General features: G+C 39.0%; 1 long non-coding RNA gene across 1 annotated transcript; it reads right to left on the reverse strand.

Moving 5' to 3' along the window:
- Nucleotides 1-9,955: 9,955 nt before the first annotated feature.
- LOC109765410 (uncharacterized) lies at nt 9,956-13,168 on the reverse strand. Its single transcript, XR_002233407.4, has 4 exons — nt 12,920-13,168; nt 11,445-11,599; nt 11,208-11,287; nt 9,956-10,096 (listed from the first exon to the last, which is right to left on the reverse strand). It is a non-coding gene; the product is annotated as an uncharacterized lncRNA (long non-coding RNA).
- Nucleotides 13,169-15,781: the final 2,613 nt, after the last annotated feature.

Below are 15,781 nucleotides of genomic sequence, written 5' to 3' on the forward strand. Positions count from 1 at the left end.
CCAAGGAATTTATTACTTGACAACATAAATTAAATTCATTTTTCATTTCGGGACTGGGCATCCCTAATAACTTTGCCTTACTCTCATGCAATGACAAGTGAATAAATACTCGTCGTGAGAATAACATATCTAGCATGGAAAATATTGGCCACCCCTCACCGCCTCGCGAGCGGTACGAGCACACAAAAGAGATATTTATTTTGAAAATTAGAGATGACACATACAAATTTTCTTAGAACGGCAAAAGAATACCGCATGTAGGTAGATATAGTGGACTCATGTGGCAAAACTGGTTTAAAGGATTTTGGATGCACAAGTAGTGATCATACTTAGTGCAAAATGAAGGCTGGCAAAAGATTGAGAAGCGACCAACCAAGAAACGAATAATCTCATAAGCGAGCATTGAGCATAATTAACACCGAATAATGCATCACAAGTAGGATGTAATTTCATTGCATAACTATTGACTTTCGTGCTTGTATAGGGAATCACAAACCTTAACACCAATATTCTTACTAAAGCATAATTACTCATCAACATGACTCACATATCACGTCATCATATCTCAAAACTATTATAAGGAATCAAGTTTATTTTGTCCAATTATCTTCATGAAATTTTTTATTATATCTTCCTTGGATATCTATCACTTTGGAACTAATTTTCATGTGTTGCTTTTGATAAGCGCAAACAAATATAAGTGAAGATCATGAGCATAATATTTCTTTCTCTCAAATTAATTTAAGTGAAGCAAGAGAGAATTTCTTCAAAAATACTAAAGGACACCGTGCTCAAAAAGATATAAGTGAAGCACTAGAGAAATTCCATAGAAAAGAGCTTCGTTGACGGGATGTAAGTGCCGCTTACCTAGCCTCCCTGGCAACTATTTGAGGACTCTATTTTATTTTAAAACTTTCAGATCTAAGTATTTTATTAAAACAGCAAGCAAAATGAAAATAAAATTACATACTAAGAATAGCACAACTCATGTGAAGAAGCAAAAACTTAGGCTCAACTGATACTAACCGATAATTGTTGAAGAAAAAAGGTGGGATGCCTACCGGGGCATCCCCAAGCTTAGATGCTTGAGACTTCTTGAAATATTATCTTGGGATGCCTTGTGCATCCCCAAGCTTCAGCTGTTGTGTCTCCTTAATTCCTTTTATATCACGGTTTCCCTAAATCTTAAAAACTTCATCCACACAAAACTCAACAAGAACTCGTGAGATAAGTTAGTATAAATCAATGCAAAAACCTTATCATTCTCTACTGTAGAAATCACTAAAATTATTATTCGACATTGCATACAAAATGCCTCTACATATTTTAACACTCCTATCCTCAAATAGAATCATTAAATAAGCAAACATATGCAAACAATGCAAACATAACAGCAATCTGCCAAAACTGTACAGTCTGTAAAGAATGCAAGAGTACCATTACTTACCTAACTCCAAAAATTATGAAAATTTACCACACTGTAGAAAATTTATCATAGCTTATTATGCAAAAAGTTTCAACATTTTATCACATTCTGACTTTTCGAGGGAATTTTTGCAATAGCGGTAAAATTTCTGTTTTCAAACAGCAACATGTAGGCTTGCAAAATAGGCATAGTAAAGGCTATCATTGCCACTTTTATTGAAAATAAAGATGCAAAACATTATTCTAAATAACAGAAAGCAAATACTAACGACACTCCAAGCAAAACACATATCATGTGTCAAATGAAAACATAGCTTCAAGTGAGGTTACCGATAATGGTGGAGACGAAAGAGGGGATGCCTTCCGGGGCATCCCCAAGCTTAGTTGCTTGTATCTTCCTTGGATATTAACTTGGGGTGCCTGGCCATCCCCAAGCTTAGGGTCTTGTCACTCCTTATTCTCCTCATATCGACATCTCACCCAAAACTTGAAAACTTCAATCACATAAAACTTAACGGAACTTCGTGAGATAGGTTAGTATGATAAAGAGCAAACCATTTCACTTTGGTACTGTTAAAGACAAGATTCATAATTGTTTCCACACAATGCGTACTGTACCCTATCATTTCCACAATTTATATTGAGCAATATAAGCCATAGAAAGTAGAAAAAAACAAACTATGCATTGAAAACAGAATCTGTCAAAAACAGAATAGTCTTTAATGATCTGGATAACTACAATACTTCTGCTACACCAAAAATTCTGAAAAGTTAGGACCATGTGAGAAATTTGTATATTAATCTTCTACAAAAAGAAGCAACTCAAAAGCACTCTTCTGTTAGAAATGAGAATTATTTTCGTGAGCGCAAAAGTTTCTGTTTTTCAGCAAGATCAAATTAACTATCACCCAACATGATCCCAAAGGCTTTACTTGGCACTTTATTGAAACAAAAGCAATAAAACATGATTAATACAGTAGCATAATCATGTGAACACACAAAAACAATAGGTAAACGTGTTGGGTTGTCTCCCAAATGGCGCTTTTCTTTAATGTCTTTTAGCTAGGCATGATGAGTTCAATGATGCTCGCATAAAAGATAAGGATTGAAACACAAAGGGAGCATCATGAATCACATGGCAAGCACATTTAAGCCGACCATACTTCCTACGCATAGGGATTTTGTGAGCAAACAATTTATGGGAACAAGAATCAACTAGCATAGGAAGGCAAACCAAGCATAACTTCAAGATTTTCAACACGTAGAGGGGAAACTTGATATTTTTGCAATATGTAAAAGCATATGTTCCTCTCTCATAATAATTTTCAATAGCATCATGAAGAAATTCAACAATATAACCATCACATAAAGCATTCCTTTCATGACACAAACACATAGAAAACTTATTACTCTCCACATAAGCAAATTTCTTCTCATCAATAGTAGTGGGAGCAAACTCAACAAAATAACTATCATGAGAGTGAAAATTAAAATCATGATGACAAATTTCATGGTTATCATTATTCTTTATAGCATACATGTCATCACCATAATCATCATAGATAGCAACTTTGTTATCATAGGCAATTGAAGCCTCATCCAAAATGGTGGATTCATCACTAAATAAGTCATGACCTCTCCAAATCCACTTTCATTAGTATAATCAGCATAATAGGGGGCATGCTTTCATCATAATAAATTTTCTCATCAAAACTTGGGGGAGTAAAAATATTATCTTCATCAAATATAGCATCCCCAAGCTTATGGCTTTGCATATCATTAGCATCATGGATATTCAAAGAATTCATACTAATAACATTGCAATCATGCTCATCATTTAAATATTTTGTGCCAAACATTTTATTGACTTCTTCTTCTAACAATTGAGCACAATTTTCCGATCTATCATTTTCAAGAAAGATATTATAAAGATGATCAATAATATGATGCAACCTCAATTCCATTTTTTTGTAGTTTTCTTTTATAAACCAAACTAGTGATAAAACAAGAAACTAAAAGATTCAATTGCAAGATCTAAAGATATACCTTCAAGCACTCACCTCCCCGGCAACGGCACCAGAAAAGAGCTTGATGTCTACTACGCAACTTGTTCTTGTAGAGTTGTGTTGGACCTCCAAGCGCAGAGTTTTGTAGGACAGTAGCAATTTTCCCTCAAGTGGATGACCTAAGGTTTGGGAGGTGTAGGATGAAGATGGTCTCTCTCAAACAACCCTGCAACCAAATAATTAAAAGTCTCTTGAGTCCCCAACACACCAAATACAATGGAAAATTGTATAGGTGCACTAGTTCGGCGAAGAGATAGTGATACAAGTGTAGTAATGATAGTAGATATTGGTTTTTGTAATAGTAACAATAAAAGAAGCAAGGTAGCAAGTAACAAAAGTGAGCACAAACGGTATTGCAATGCTTGAAAATGAGGCCTAGGGTCTGTACTTTCGCTAGTGCAATCTCTCAACAATGCTAATATAATTGGATCATATAACCATCCCTCAAAGTGCGATGAAGAATCACTCCAAAGTTCCTATCTAGCAGAGAACATAATAATAAATCATTTGTAGGGTACGAAACCACCTCAAAGCTATTCTTTCTGTTCGATCTATTCAAGAGTTCGTACTAAAATAACATAAAGCTATTCTTTCCGTTCGATCTATCCTAGAGTTCGTATTAAAATAACACCAAAGAAAATTCATATTCATAATACTCTATCCAACACAAAGAACTTCAAAGAGTGCCCAAGATTTCTATCGGAGAAACAAAGACAAGAACGTGCATCAACCCCTATGCATAGATTACCCCAATGTCACTTCGGGAATCCGCGAGTTGAGTGCCAAAACATATATCAAGTGAATCAATACGATACCCCATTGTCACCATGAGTATTCAATTGCAAGACATATATCAAGTGTTCTCAAATCCATAAAAGTATTTAATCCGATAACAACAAAATCTCAAAGGGAAAACTAAATTCATCACAACAAGATAGAGAGGGGAAAACACCATATGATCCGACTATATTAACAAGGCCCGCGATACATCAAGATTGTGCATCTCAAGAACACGAGAGAGAGAGAGAGAGAGATTAAACACATAGCTACTGGTACAAACCCTCAACCTCGAGGGTGGACTACTCCCTCCTCATCGTGGTGGCCGCCGGGATGATGGAGATGGCCACTGGTGATGGTTCCCCCCTTCGGCAGGGTGCCGGAACGGGGTCTAGATTGGTTTTCGGTGGCTAAAGAGCCTTGTGGCGGTGGAACTTCTGATCCAGGGCTAACCCCCAGGGTTTTTGGAATTTTTGGGAACTTATAGGATAAAGAGGGGTGCGGGAGGCCACCGAGATGGGCACAACCCACCTGGGCGCGCCTGGGCCCCTAGGCGTGCCCTGGTGGGTTGTGCCCCCCTCGGGGCACCCCCCAAGTGGAGCTCTGGCCCATTGGATGTGTTCTAGTCCATAAAAAATCCTCAAAAAGTTTAGCGGTGTTTGGACTCCGTTTGATATTGATTTCCCTTTATGTAAAAAACATGCAAAAAAACAACAACTGGCACTTGGCACTATGTCAATAGGTTAGTACCAAAAAATGATATAAAATGACTATAAAATGACTATAAAATGATTATAAAACATCCAAGAATGATAATATAACAGCATGGAACAATAAAAAATTATAGATACGTTGGAGACGTATCAATACCTTGGAAGCATTGCATCTATGGTGCTTGGAGGAACCGTTCGAGGGAACTGCGAGATGTCGTTCGCGGGAGATCACCGTTCACAGGTCTTCGCTGCTCGGGAGAGATCGACGACGCGAGGAGGAGATGCCTCGGGTGATCGACTACATGCATCACCAACTCTACTTCCGTTGCGGTGACTACGCGTCTAGTGGTAAAACCGATCCCGTGATCTATTTCCTACAGCATGATTTTCGGTGCGCGGTAGAAATTTGTTATTTAACGCTAGAGTAGTGTACCGCATGTTCCGACAGATGCTAGCAATGTCGCCTTCTCTCCCGTCTCCCCCCTGTTGTGCTTAGACTGATTGCCATCGACGAAGCTATGTTAGGGACGAATAGGCCATGCCCAACTTTTCTGCAAAATTTCAAATTTATAACTAGGCTCAGTCGATGGATACACAACACTACATGATGCTCCTATTCCATGCATGTTGCGCCAGAATATCGCCACAGCATACACATGATCCTTCTGGGTCACGGTCCGCTTGCGCTCCCTCTCTCACATGCCATGCTCGCTAGCTTGCTCCTTATTCTCTCTTTTTTTCATGCTCTTTTTTTGCTCCTAGTCTCATGGCTCAAGAAAAACCTAGATATGGTTTTTCTTGTTCATTTTGAAAATATTGATGAAATAAAAAAATGTTCACGAATTAAAAAACAATCACACAAATTAAAAAAATGTTCACAAAATTTTAAAAATATTCAGAAATTCAAAAAAGTTGTGAATTATAATATGTTCATGAATTCAATTTTTTTGCAGTTTAAAAAATGGTCACGAAATACAAAATGTGTTCATGATTTTGAAAAAAAGTTCACAAATTGAACCAATATTCCCGGATTCGCAGAAATTCATGAATTCAGTAAGTATTTTGCATTTTTTAAATCTTGTTTTAAAAATCATGGAGTTTGAAAACTTCTTGAGTTTTAAAATATGTCCACTGAATTACGAAATAGTGCATGGATTAAAAAATGATAGAATTCCTGTTTCTATATATGCTCTATGTAGTGACCAATCCAGAACCTCGTATTCATATGATAGAACTCAGAAGAATTCAAAATTCCAGTACTCTAGTTATCCAGTTCTGGTAAGGAAATAATAGAAGAATTGAATTAGTTCAATACCAGAAGCATGGTCATATATATTGTTCTAAAAAAGCATGTCCATTTGCACATAGGAAACTATGGCCCAATTGAGTTTAATCAATACTCTTGTCAAAATGAAACATGACTTATTTATATATCATCCATAAGCACAAATGATGTTCATTCATAATTGCCATTAATATATTAATATCTTTCTGTGATGGCATAAAGACAGAAACTTATGTAGAGATAAATTAGTTCAATACCTATAAAACTACAGAAATGTGGACTCGAGTAGAATCTGTAAGAAGAATGCATATGTTCTCATCCGCGCGGGCGCAGATTAGAAGTTATATCTAACCTATTTTGAAGCTTCAGGCACAAACAACATTTTCATTATGTAATAAATGTAATGGCATGTATATATATTTCTTATTATCGAATGATGCCTAACATTAATCATTTCCTAACTATGTCACATATATAGCATAAAACTTCCCCAGATTTCTCTAGACCATGTCTAATATTGCACAATATATATCATGGTAGATATGCTAGTTAGGTTATAATTAATGTCACAGCTTATGCAAAAATAAAGCTTGCTATGTAGAGTACTTGAGTTTTATAGATTTCTATTTATATGTCCTTTGTTGTATGGAAGATTGGCTATAGATAATAATTTTTTCAATATAAAATAAAGCACTCATCTAACTAAATAATCCAGTTTGCCTGAAGTATTATGAATATTTAAAGGTCTTGAAAGCTAGCCATCAAGATTACGTCTCAGCTTTCAGATTTAATAGCAACAACTATGCCTGTTTATTGAACAATGTTATTTAGATTTAACGTACATCAATATAGAGGTAAATATATATTTTGGAAAGTAAGAAAACTTACAAAAGTCAAGCACCACATTTGTGTCTTCTAACATATTATAGGACGGGGAGCCTATCTCAACTTGGAAAAGAATTAGAAAGGGGAGGAGAATGATCGAATACGTTCCTGAAAAAAGAGTGAATACAATACATAATAAATAATGTATGCATCTTGATGCTTAGAAAATGTAGAAGACTAATAGTTACTACGTCTCCTATATATGTTGATATGAAAAGTAACCTAACCAATTTCAAGTCTGGTGCACATATCTTCCATGTAACTAGATAAGTGGCGCGCCTTGCCGCGCGTTACCCGCCTCACGGCAAGCAACTCACATGGAAAAACCATTTGCACCAGAACATAACCAAAACAAAACAATCACAAGGAAACATGTTTGTACACTTGGTTCTACAGCCAACGTATCCACAAGGTAGCCCTGTAGTCCTAAGCTATACTACACTACCTCTGATTCTCAGAAGCTTCGTCATTCTGCTCCACCAAAAAAGCCTACATGGTGAATCACATTGGGTTTGGTTCATCTTTTTGCTGCCAAGCAGGTCCAAGGTGTAAGTATGCATCCAGACCAACACAGATTAAGCATGACAAACAATATTGAAAAAACAAATTTGAACAGATGAGATACCATTTGAATATATGAATATGAATAGGCATCTCGTCTTTTCGAGACTAACTTCAGAAAACAGATGGCAATAAAGAGACTCTGAGCAACTGCTGCCAAAGGAGAAACATGCTTTCAAAGTCCAAAAATCACAATTACCTTCCATGGCAATAAAAAACAGTACCATAGGCATCCACACTGGGTCACATTTTTAGTGCATACCAACAAAAAACCAGAAAATAGATTATACTGAATTTTTTATTTCTGGCTTTGGATGACCTAAGAACATATATACTAAACACAAATAGTTCAATAGACCATACTTGTTTGGGGAACCTTTACCATGAAACATCCTAATCGGAAATTTTTTATTAGCTCCACACTGATAAACTTTGTAGGAATAGAACTGAAGAATGAAAATGAATCTAGGTCAACACTAAAATATAGGGAAAATAGAACCGAAGAATGTAGCTTGTTCCGGGATCGCGCCAAGGCGCGAGGGTGCCGGTCCCAACGTTAGGTCAGGCAAGTAATGCTAAGTCAGTAGTAATTCAGGTTTAGCATACACATTCATACAACATAACAATAGAGTGAAGAAGAAAATTCAATTGTGATAGGAGCAAGACACAATGGTGATCAACATCGGCATGAGACTATAAGACAGAATCAATTTCAGTGTGGTCGTTAACAGAGGGAATTAAAGTGATTGCTCATAATGGATTAGACCAATACAGTAAGTTTACATAAAGAAAACAGGGCATTGCCAAAGGGCAAGACAACGTATATACCAAAAGTATGACAAACATGACACATTTAGTCATTACAACAATATATCTAAAGGAGTGATCCAATAATCCAGCATTTGGTATTTATCAAGGGAGGATGTAACCAAAACAAATCATCAAAGTGCAGTACAAAGTAGGATATGGCTCAATAAAATCCATCAAAGTTCTTGATGGATCAGGATTACAGCAAGTCATTTATATAGAAATGAATGCATCCCACAAGTCAAAATACCATTATTAATAATTAGAGCAAGTTGGTTACATAGCAAGGGACCGAAGACTATGTAGCACATTACCGGACAGCCGAACATCACAAAATACTACAAGCAAGGTGTTTATCATTGCAAAGGCGGAATTAGGTGTTCCAGCTAGCCACTACAATTTTGCAACCACCAGAACATAGTTTCCAGGCCAATTAACCAACAGAGGCCATGATAAGCCACATGCTACACCTACAACATCCCCATAACCAACAACAAACCAGTAGCCTGGTGACCACCACCACAAAAAATATCCACACTCAGTCATCCACAAGATGATCAGCTAGGAATCAAGCATGGCATAGCCAGGGCTCGACGGTCATGACTCAGAGCAACCAGAGGCGTAATCCAGAGGTGAAGAGGAGCTCACCATAGCGGGTTTGTAGTCGATGCCAAACTCAGCAAAGCGTCGGGGTTGTGGCGTTTCACCGACCCGCCGGCGAGCTGGGCCACCAGCCTTCGACCGTGCACGCACGGGAGGCCAGTGGAGTTCTCGAGGAGTAGGTGGATGAAGAAGGGGTGAGCACGGCCGACGGCCAACTGTGGCCATTGCCCATGATCACATCGAGTCGCCCGCTTGCTGAGGAAAGAACCGACAAGCAGCAGTCAAGACACCCGACCCTTGTATTCCTATAGCAACAAGAGCAGGTCAGCAAAAGGCAGATAACTTAGCAAACATGCACAAGAGTTAAAATCGATAACGACTATAATGAGTAGCTCAGATTGTTCTATGTTAGACAGGGAAGAACTTCACAATACAAAACATCACTATGTAACTGTTGAATCCCTTTGGTGACCAGAGAGCACAAACACTGGTCAGCATTTGCATGATGCAACAGGCAAGATTCTGTTAAAGGGGGCAGCAAACTACATATATAATAGTGAAGCCTCTATTATCTATCGATGTCAAGAAAAGAAAATACTTTCAGAAACATAAGAGCATGTATTTATTTGATTTTTGACATAAATATGGGATCTGAATGAGAGCTACCTCTTTTTGCGGCTTGCCTGTATCATGTAACGGAGGCATCTTTGTAGAAAAGCTGGCTGCAATGCAAAAGAAAGCCATCATCATTGCATTGTTGTTGTTGTATGAAATGAAATAAAAAGCAAGGCAAGCAGTAAGGATTCAGGGAGGGAGATTACATATATACATACATTAACAATGGCTCGTTTTCGGATAACAATGCAGAGCTCAACTGGCTTGCAGTGCAACTTGAAGGTTTCTTCATTAGCAAGCTGCTCATTTGGAGACAGCTGAATTGTCGACGGTTGACGACACATGTTGTCTGCCCTGCCCTGCATATTATATTATGTATAAGTAGGAAGGAAACAAAAAGGAAGATACATTTATATACAGAGACATGGTTGTGTATAACAGACTACAATTTACTCAAAAAAGATTCCAGATGCCATATAACAATGATAAGCAAGCAGCCTGAAAAGAGGGAGACATTTTGCTGAATGAATGAATGCCTCAACATTAATTATTGTTTTCTTTTCTTGGAATTATTTATATTTATATTCGTGGTTCCCCTGCCCTACCCTTGATACACACATATAACAAAATAGGTAAGTAACTACTGCTAAGGGATATACCAAACCTTGATATCTATTCTGGATAGGGGTGGGCAGAAAAACAGAGAACCGAAGACCGGAGCCCAAAAAAATAGCGTGGTATTTTCAACTCAAAAAAGAAAATAAATAGCATGGTATTCTAACCTGCAGTTCTATAGTGAAAAATATTTTGTGTCACCAGTTCATTCATGTTAAACATTTAAATAGCTTCATCTATGTGCTAGACATTTATTTGTTTGGTGCATTCTTTTCGAGATTTTGCTGTTAATAATAATGATAGAAAGCTTTATCCCATTCTTTTCATTTATATATGCAAGGCTCGCCCTATCTATTAGTTGCTTCTTTCGAATCCCTTCCTATCAAGTGCTTTCTCTGAATAAAAACTACTATAGTGTTCTCTGCATCATATTGTACGGCACTGAACCAAGCAACTGGAATTAATTAACAATGTAATGAGCCATTACCCTTTTAGTAAGGTAAATATCATCCCTATGACTATGACCAATAGCAGGCACCAAAGTAAACATCTATAAAGTACAAACACTAAGAAAGGTACTAACTTCCTAAATAAAAGAAATTGCTAATACAAAAACCAAAATACTGATCCGACCTCGATCTCTAATTACAGTTGCAGCACACATTTGACAATATATTTCTACCGAGAATTATCTTTGTTTTGCATAATAAAGTAATTCTACACTTGGAATGTGTCGATACATCACCATCAATTTTGTATGCCAGTACAACTGTTCTGAATCCATTCGACAACAAACTATACCTAGAATGTACCAGACCTAAGTAAAATAAATGGGGGAGGGGTAAAATCAGGTACCTGAACACTGAGAGAACCTGCAGCAAACCGAACCACTGCCGGCTAGAAAGGTGAGGCAGAATCTACACCCAGATTTGTACCTACAAAAAAATTAGGAAGCACACAAACAACAAATAAAGTTTTGATCCCCTGTCACATGCTAAAACTTTCTAAGATAGTAGCAACATCTATTTATTGGTGCACCAAATCACTACTAAAAAAAGCAAGAATAACAATGATTCAACCATGTGTGAGTACCTAAGAGTAGGCTGCTTTATCATGGAAGGAGGCATTTCAATGATAGACATGGCAGGAGCAGCCTAATTTCAGCCGGAGAACACCTGATATAGGACACGACAACAACAATAAAAGAGGGAACAAGTTAGCCATAGCGTACTTGTACTTCCACACACCTACAAAAAGAACACATGAGAGTAATAAGGTCCGGGAACTGTACTCTAAATAATTCTATAGCTGCACGAAAACTTCCAGGCGATATATTTGAACCCAAGCACAATGCAAGCAGCAGGACTACTGTGGGGAGTTTCGGCTGTTTGATGTGCCCTGCCTTCTATCGTGACCGTCTATTTTCATCTATGGGTTTAACCCTAGAAACCTAGTGGGGAGCTAGCAAGACGTGTACACTTTCAGATAAGCCCGGTGCACAGCCTGCAAGGCTACCATCTGCAAAACCTAGAAAACAGAGCAGAAATAAGTACTAACAACACATCGACTGAGATTGGAAAAAGGGCCCATTTCATAGTCGAATACACCATACATACGAAATCTATTTGTTAAGAAATATGATTATAGGGCCCATGCAGTGTACAGCCTACCAGAATCCTAAACCTAATAACCAATAAGTTAACTATAGATGATTCGACAATACAAATAAAAAGGAAAAGCATGCATGAGCCAGAAAGAAAATAAAGCAACAGCTTGTAAGGCTCATAGAACTAATAAGGAATCCATAAACCACAAATGACCTGATAGTACAAATAAAAATAAGAAGCAATGCTTGAACCAAATAGAAAATAAGGAATCCGTCTAACTGGTCCTTGTCTACAGATGAAAATTTGCTCATGTTCCACATTGGCACCTAATTTGTTAGACACTTCAGCATGAACCTGTGGCTAAAAATGGAGCCAGAGCTTGCAATGACACTAACGCTAAGATCTCTGCAACTATTTTATCCTTAATCATGGACCAGGCCCACTTAGTTTATCCAAAAAAACAATCAATACCATACTAACCATCATATCACAGACTCGACATTCATTCCTTACACTCGAGGACAAGGAAAAACGAACACCAACCAAAGAACATAGGTTAGAAAAATCCTTCCTTGACAGAGAACAAAACGAGGCATGGGAGTAAACAAGGAAGACAACAAAAAGCTACTTTGGATGAATTTAGCTACATCCAAGGCTCTACTCACCAGTTAGGTACCCAACAAAGCCAGATAGAGAACAAAAAAATCCCTCTGTTGGAATGTAGCTAGACATGAGAATATTCTTGACATGAACAAACAAATAAACCTAGCTAACCGTGACCATTTCCTGAACAATAAGAAGGCTACCAAGCAGTATAAACTAAGGTACACATCACACATACCCACGGGGACAACATATAAAAACCAGTAACATAAGAGAAGAATATGCAAGAACTTAACCGACACGTTCGCTGGAATCAGGTGGGGCGTCATAGGTGTTTGGCAGTCTGTGTGTACTTACCTATAAATCCATGAATGGACAAGCGAGAGGGGCAAATCGAAGGAGGCACCGGTGAAAATGGACGAATCTGCAAGAAAAGGAAGACGAAAATCAGAGACGAGCAGCGTCTAGAATAGAGACATACCTAGCAAATCAACTGCGGGAATCCCACAAGCATCTCAACCAGTGCCGACACGCGAGGAAGCCATCACAAAAGACCTAGGAGGAGCAGTAGATCGAGGACGGTTGACACCTTGAGGGGGAGAACTCCTGCAGTTCGGGAGAAGCAACTGTCAGAGAGAGAGAGAGAGAATCGGGGGAGTGGAGAGGGCGCTCACCGTTGCCTCCGCAAGATGGATCGGAGGCGGCTCACCTTGGGTCGTCTTCTTCCTGGAGGAGCACGAACACAAGGACAACGGTCCTGTGCTCCCGCTGTGTGGTCGAACGGGAGGTGTCGACGGCCGGCGACGGATGGCGGCTCGACCTCCCCTGGTCGTTCTCCTCCTTCCCGCCGTGCTCCTGCTCCTGCTGCGGCCCTCACCGTCGATGGTGGCCGCGCCAGCTTGGAAGAAAGGGGGGTCGGGGTCAGCGCGAAGGGGCTCAAGCCGGACCAGACCAGCGAGAGGTTGCCGCGGAGCACTGCGCCACGGCGGAGAAGGAGGAGGGGGTGGACCGCCCGCCGAGGGTAGGCGGCGGCGATGGTGTGGCGGCGGCGGACAGGGAGGATGGGAGAGAGATGTGCGGGAGAGGGAAGTGGAGGAGAGATCGACCGGTTGGGGAGGAGGCAGCGAATAGGAGAATTGACCTAAGATGTGAAAAGACGAAAATACCCTCTGCGGGGCACGGGAATAATGGCGGTGGCACGAGATCTTTACAGCGCGGGGTGAAACTGTTCATTGTAGCAGTGTCACGGGCTCGATCCGACGGCCGATGTCAACCAATGGCTTGATCCGACGATGCAAAACGCATCAAACTTTCGATCCGACGGCCAGGACGAGCTAAACTCTGATAAGCCTGATGGGCTCCCAACTAACATAGTTCTGGATTCAATTAAGAAAGACCCCAAGCACTTCATACAATGCATAGCCAACGACAGGGAAGAGAATGATACAGTCCAAACACTATTTCCAAAAACTACCGTTAGTAATCAAGGCAATCTGGCGTGGTTGCGAAATTAGATGGCCTTGGGACAAATCATGTAAGTTGTGTTTGGGATTACTTGCCTCTTGAGTTGAGGAATCAGCGACAGGCGATGAACTCAAAACGTGTCCAGGATGGCAAAGCATCGCGTTACCAGGCCGCTATAGCGCCTCCATTAGGTGACTGCTTTCCAGATGACGCCAACCTGATCTTCTTAAAATGTTAATACATATGTATTCTGGGTTTGATTAGCCATCAAAAGACTATGGGATGTAGGCTGTATTACAAATACATGGAAGCTGAGAAGATTTTAAGGCCGAGGAATTAGTACGTAATTCATGATTGGAGCGTTGACTATTTCCGGATTGCAGCACAGACAAAATTCTAGACGGACCTGGGAGGTGAATCGGCTATGCGGAGAAAGTGATCCAACAGTGGTGGAGCGACGGACAAATCGATGTGCGAGCCAAGCTAAAGAAGAACACATAATTTTTTTTGAATTCTGAATCAATTTCTTGCCTATTATTGCTCAATCGGAGCAGTTGAGTTCGCGTTGGGTGGTCGCTGCTCAAACTCAACACCTAGTCACCTGATGGTCACCTGGTGGCTTGGCCGACTCGACGTGTTGCTGTATGCTTGTGGCAGTGGCTGATGTGTGTGCCGGTTGCAGATGGGTGGCCTCATGACGGCCGACGGCTGCTGTGTGAAGATCACTTTTGGAGCGGCGGCTGGTGCATGCTTTTACCATGAGAGTTCCTAGTTTCTACAGCGGCCGGTCCAATTAATTGATTCTTCCAATCAGATGTTGTGCATGTGTTATAGTAGAATACGTCATTACCTTTTTTTTCTTTCATAGAAGGTATATGGCGTGGTTTGCTTTCCGTATAGATATGTGATGCATTGTCATCGTAAGTTTTCTTGTTTGCCTACAAATCTGATCGTGTGACTCGTGTTATGTGTACATAACTATTGTTGTACATAACTTTTTGTATCTTTTAATCTCAGACGTTAGAAATAGAATCAACAGACCTAATATTTTTTACTTATAACTGGTGATTTTTTTTTCTAAATCTCAACCGGGTTTTCCAATCTTATGCATCTCCATATGTATACAAACGTGACAATTCAAAACACTGACACGCACATATTAACATGTTACGTAAAAACCATTAAATCTCAGCCATTATTATTCTAATCGAACGGTGGTAATAATATTAGCATATGTGGGTAAACGTGATGGCTCGTTTGACCCTTGTTTTAATTATATAATAGATAGATAGATAGATATGAACAAACATAAATCATTACGTTGTCTTTCTTGTCCAACGTCAACAATTTTGGCATATAATATTTGATGGGGGCTCACAATCATAAAAGATGTCCAAGATAGTGTTTTTGCATGTGAATCTTCTCTTCCCTTATTATTAACTCTTTCATGAATTGCATCATTGACCAATGCTATGTTTGTCAATCTCCAATAAATTTTACCACTTATACTTTTCCTTATGTGATGTCATTACTTAACATAAGATTATCATGTGATCTTTTTCATTATTTTCTTTTATTTTGATTGAAAGATAAAAGTAAAGAAGCAAAAACTCAAACTAAACTTTATTATATAACTCTCACTTGATTACATAGATCGATGGATTGCGAGAGCTAAAACTCAAAAATAAACCATCCATGCTAAACTTTTATTCAACTAATTCAAAAGATAACTAAAGGTTGAACTGAAATAGGTAA

Source organism: Aegilops tauschii, chromosome 5 (assembly GCF_002575655.3).
Source record: "Aegilops tauschii subsp. strangulata cultivar AL8/78 chromosome 5, Aet v6.0, whole genome shotgun sequence".
NCBI lineage: Eukaryota > Viridiplantae > Streptophyta > Magnoliopsida > Poales > Poaceae > Aegilops > Aegilops tauschii.